Source organism: Gymnogyps californianus, chromosome 2 (assembly GCF_018139145.2).
Source record: "Gymnogyps californianus isolate 813 chromosome 2, ASM1813914v2, whole genome shotgun sequence".
Lineage (NCBI taxonomy): Eukaryota > Metazoa > Chordata > Aves > Accipitriformes > Cathartidae > Gymnogyps > Gymnogyps californianus.
In genome coordinates, this window is record NC_059472.1 from 162,109,481 (window position 1) to 162,115,480 (window position 6,000).

The window sequence follows — 6,000 nt, forward strand, 5'->3', positions numbered from 1 at the left end:
TGAGTGTGTTTGCGTTTGCTTCAAATAGTATCAATGGCTCAAATAGAGCCATAACAGTGCCATAAAATCTCACACGCCTCCCCTTTTGGAGTCTCTTTTGCTGTTGGAAGAGAGGCTTCTCAGTGTGGTTTCATGGGGTGGTTCTGGTGCGCAGGGAGACTCAGGGAGCATTTTGTTTGGAAATAGCCTATAACTTCATTCCCCCAGTCCTGATCCTTATGAATAGACTTTTAAGTCATGTCTTTTGGGTTTGGTAGGTCAGAGACACATCGCTGAGGGTCAAGGATTTGCAAAGGACGTTCTTGCTTCCTAAAGGCAACCTCAAGCACCAACTACTGTTATCCATGTGCTTGCATGTCATGACAAGGAAGATGTCTGGCAGTAGTGCATCAGGGATATCTGAAGGCCACCTTATTCGCTTGCTTCGTTTTGATATCTGAAGACTGTTGAGTATTAAATGTGACTTCAAGGGCTAGGATCCTTGCATCTCTGCCTTGTTTGGCTTCAGGACATGATGTTCCTACTTCCATGCAACCATTAAAAAGAGGGTGAAGGAGAACCCGATACACAGACATAAATTTCTGGAGCAGTGTTGGTTAGCAGGAGGTGCAAACACTGTCATATAACAAACAAAAAAAATATTGGTAGGTATAGAGTGTGGTTTGGTCACAGCTTTCATTCCCAGCAGTGTCCTCTCCCTTTAGCAGTTGGTGAGTTTCACCATCGCTTTGGTGATGCAGCCACCGCGCCACATTCAAAGCCCCCGGCATGCAGCAAACGTTCCCTCAGCCCATCCTCCTCCTCCTCTTACCCACCCAGGTAGACTGACAGGGGACAGGGACATGCGAGGAAGCTGCCCTGTCTCCAGGTGGGCTCCCCCTAGTTGTGCAAGCCATGTTCTCCTGGCATCCCGGAGCGACCCTTTCCTCTGGGGTGGTTGGCCAGGAGTCAAGGGAAGAGATTTGCTCTGAATGTGACTACAGGAGGGGAAAAAAAAATGCACATTCAAGGTTTGAAGTCGCACTTGCTGCAGGGGATGTTTCCATTGGCAGAGTCACCAGAACCGGCACAAATGATTCAAAACATTTTGTTAAATGAAATTCTCAGATGATGTCAGAGCTGAGGCTGCCTTAGCAAAATCAAAAAAGAAGGAAGGTCGGAACCAAAAAGAAGAAAAAAAAAAAAATTACACTGTTTGACAGGGAGGGATTAGGAGCTTAAAATTATATTTATAGGCTATCCAAATATTTGAAAGCTTGGAAATTCATAGTTCCAGTGCTTTAGCTCAGCTCTAGAGTCCTGCCAGCCTCTTAGTGTAAGTCACGCAACGCAGCCAGCTGGGCTGGACTCACTAAACTCGCGAAGCCAATGTTCTGTTATCCAGCCCTGGCTCCCATTTCCTGCATGCTCACAAACAAATCCCACTGCCTTTGGGTGCCTCAGTTTCCCCCTCTGTCAAATACAGACAATTCTGTCCTCCGCCATAAAGCGCTTTGAGATTTGGCACGGAGAAGAGCAGGGGAGCGTTTTGGTCTCCCCTCTCATGTGACTCAGCACCCGTACTGCGTGGGTCCCGATGAAATAGCAGACTGATCATTCAAAGATCAACAGCAGCTCTTTGCGTGACGTTTTTTTACACCACCCGTTTCTGTCGGACGCAGAAAACCCATGGCTGAGGACAACGCTGTTGAGATGCTGTTTTCTTTCATGCCTGTCGCACCTGCCTGTTTCTCCAGGGCTGTGCAAAATAACCACGTCTTTGTCACAGCTCTACTGGCCCACTTCATCTTTATTGATTAATAGGTCATAATTCTCTTTTAGTGAAAACATAACTGTGCCCACGGCTAGAGGATTCAGATATCTCCGACAGGAAGATTACAACCTCTTAGTCTGAACACGGGGAGTGAGACGGACTGTCAGAACAAGAGGTCTTGTTAAAAGGAAAATCAATAGTAAGCTATTGGGGGAGAAAAGAAAAATCCCAACCACCACAAACACATTAAACACAGGCCTCAGTGCTCCAACTTTGTATAAGCCCAAATTAAATGTGACCATAATAAACTGTTTACTTTCCTTGGGTTTACCCAATAGAAAGGAGATTCCAGTTTGCTGTAATGCCTGTGACAGTACAAGTGTTGGGTCTAGTTTGTGGTAATATGGTTGCTACTATTAAGTTTTGCTAGAAAATACTTCGATACTTTCCCCTCCTTTCTTTGGGAAAGTAAAACAGCTAATTGTAAAATGTTAGTCGGGGCTGTAGCCTCGATTAGTTACACCCTTGCTGAGGAGTCGTGGTGGCTCATGAGGGTTTGTGAGATGGGGAGATGGGGTGTCCTGCCCTTTCTCTTCCCTTCCCTCCCCCTGTTTCACCTTGCTAAAATCCCATGCTGGGACTGAAGAGACATTCATGCAAATCTTAGGCACATCCTTTAGCCTAGTGTCTTCTTGATGCCCTGGGCAGTGCTTTCCTTCTCATCCCCCACTATTTGTAAGCTTCCCCCAGCAGGGACTGCTTGTTATTGCATGAACATCCAGCCTTGAGCATCAGGGAGGGATCAAAATCCTATACTCTGCAGGCAGCCCGCGATGTACAGAGTACTCGTTTCACCCGTGGTTTTAAGACAATGCTGCTGCTGTGAGTTTCTGAGCAAGGGTGCATTTAAGCATGGGTGACCCTGCAGCTCTGCTCCCTCTCTGGAGCCAGGCTCGCTGTAACCAGCCACTTTTACCGGTTGCCAGAGAGACACAGAGTTAACAATAAATAATGAAAAAGAACTAGATTTCCTTTGTTATGCAGTTCATTGAATGAGGTTTCCCACATCTGTAGAACTCACCACATCTTTTATGAGATTTGACTGTCAGCAAGATGTTATGAATCCCAGATGTTAAAATATGGATTTATTTATAACTCAGAGCTTATAATAGAGCACTCAAAAAGATTATATCCAGCCCCCTCCTCAGAAGATCTTCCTGAAATAAAAGTCTTAGCTTTTATTATTTTTTAATTACTCTTGCTACATGATTTATCTTTGGTATTACCTCTTTAAATGTCCTTTAATTACTGTGGCTTTAGGACCGGTGTGCATTGGGCTTCAGGGAGCATTGGGCAAGGAAAGCTGAGCACTGACTCTCCCATCCCGAGCGAGAGTGCTGCTGTTCGGAGGCTGGAGGGCAGCATGGGGAGAGGGGTGGCATGGGGGAAATTCAGCCTCAGGAGTTCCTTGGCAAAGCCATCGGTCGAAGGCACAGCCAGCTCCAGGCACCTGCGAAATTTGGAGCTGGAGGTGTTCGGTATCTATTGCAGCCCCGAGGAAATGGTCTGGTCAATAAAAAAGCGGTTCCTCACAGCTGGTGACCATTACGCCGAACACAGCGTTGGACATGCCACAGCTGCTATTCTGCCGGAAGATGGAAATGGTTTTGGAACTGCTTTTGGAGCATTTGTTCCATTAATGCTTTCTCCCTCCCTCCTCCTACCCCTTACTTTTCAAATCGCTGCAAGAAAAACCTGCAAGTGAAAGAGGAGGGGGCCCTCCATGGGCAAAGGCTACATTGAGGGTTGGGGTGCAAATATTCCTCTGAATTAATACTCCAGCAACACCTCCAGGTCCTGAACGAACCTTGCAGTGCTTGGAGCTGTGCACTTGGACGCAACAAGAGGCACTCTCTGTCACAACCATCCCACACTGTAAACAAAGAGGACAGGTCTGAAGGGAAGTATAAAGAGTCTCATTTTGCACATGAGGAACAGAAAGTCACTAGTTTTACCCCAGTTCACACAAGAAGCTGGCAGCAGCCTCAGGAATCATGAGACAAGTGCTTGAGGCAGCAGTGCCCTCCTTCCTGTCTTCCCTGCTCCCTGCCACCTCCCATTGCCACGGCAGCCCGTGCTGCCATCTTCTTCAGGGACCTTGTCTAGATGTAGGAAACCTATCTTTTCTCAAGCTAGGTCATCTCCCAGGTCCAGTTAGGAGAATGGCTTCGGTGCAGAGATAGCAGAGAGCATCTGGCCAAGTGCAACCATGCCATCCACCCCTTGGATGCCATCACTGCAGCCTTTAAAGATCAAACCCGCTGTCCACACTGCAAAGCTGCAAGCCTGCAAAGGTGCTCCAGCTCCTAGACCGTGTCCAGCCCCTTGCAGCTTGCAAGCGATGGCCTGGAGCAAGGTCGGTGCATGGGATCCCAAGCTCTGGTCACCAGGCTAAGGGCCAGCTGGACAGACAGACAGCACGCAGCCCGTGAGCCCTGCTGAGCTTAGCTTTGCTCTCATGCCTCACCAGATCCACGTTTCACTAGAGAGGTGATGGCTTTCTGCAGCCTTCTCTCTTGGGCTGGGCATTTTGGCATTTTAAAGGCAGAGCAGAAAGGAGGATGCTTTGAAATTGTACTTCAAGGTGGGCCTCCCGCACCCTGAGATTTGCAGAGCTGGAAACCTGAACCTTATCTGCATCGCACCAGAGATGAACTGACGGAAAGCCAGGAAATTGGCTGTCAGTGCTGACACTACACAAATCTCACGGCGCTGTGAGGAGGAACAGCAAGTGGGTAACAGGGAGAAACTACCTGGGCTTGGCATTTCCTGGCTGCTGGGAGATGGTATGGAAGAGGACCAGAGCTCTGGTGTAAATCAGCACAGCTCCTTTGGTGCCTGAAGAGAAAAATCTTTGGAGGGAGTTTATGGGACGCTCACCAGCTTGTAAATATTTTTTTGGCATATCAATTTGTGTGTCATGAGATTTAAAACCTTCATCGCCCTAACGTTTTCCATCCCACAGAGAACTCTGATCTGAATATGATATGCACTCAAGAAAGTTTGCCAGTATTGTGGTGTTACAAAACTTGTGAAATGCCTCGCTTAGCCACAATATCATGCATTTTCCAAGCCACATACCTATCTATTACAAGGTCTTTCAGATAGAGTTATAGACAGACTGTGGGTCATGAGATCCTGACCTTGGTGTGTTTTTACTCCCTTCTTCTCATGAATTAACTCCTGAACTATTGACTCTCCATTGAATGGATAGCAGAGTTCAGCCACATTTTACATACAAGCTTTTCCATCCTGTATCTCAACAACTGCAAACCCCAAGGACAAGTAAATATTTCAACCTCAGCCATAAAATTGATGTGTTGCAAAATGAACAAAATGGGTTTAGTAAGTTACAAGGGAGATACCATCAAGTCCGTAATGAGCCAGAACTGAGAGTTATCCTGTCCCTCTCCTCAGCAGTGCGGCTGGGAGAGCTGGGAGTAGATCACCCCTTCGCAGGTACTCAGTTTATGCCGTATATCTTCTTCACTGAAAGCAAAATCCACCTGTGGTTGTGTCAGATCTCAGCTCATGAGCCTCCCTGAAAGGAAAAGATTGACTTAAGAATCACAAGGCTTGCAAGGACAATAATCAACTTCTAAGTTCTCTGCTTGCCTTCTGTTTTTTGCGTCTGCAGATCACTCCCTGCTACATTAGTGAGCTTTCCTCCGCAACCAGAAAGGCAAAAAAATCATCAATAAAACATAAAGTTCCCAAGACCTTGGGAAGCACAAAAAAAGCAATAAAAGCATAGAAATCATCCAAATTGCCAGTACCGCGTTAACAGATCGGCAGCCACGCTCTGCTGCTGTAGCAGGGTGCAAATGAACACGGTAAATGTGACTACAGCTGCAGATTGAACCCCTATTTTGTCATTAAATGAAAGAAGGCCCCTAAAACATAGCATATAACACTGGCATATTAGAAGCTGTGCAAGCTATTTCTACATTGCACGTCCTACTGAGCAGAGTCCTTAAGAAGCTGAAATTTAAAAACTAAAAATAAAAGGTGCAGTTTTCTTTAGAGTTAGAGGTCAGAGGGAAAACATAGTTTAAGATCTGGTAAAGAAATTCTCTTTAATATCTGAAAGTTGCTTGGCTGAGGAGCGAAATAGCTTCATATATTCCCAAGGCTCCCTAGTCAGCCTGGCTCTGAAAAACACCCCTCCGTGCTCCTCTGGCATCAAA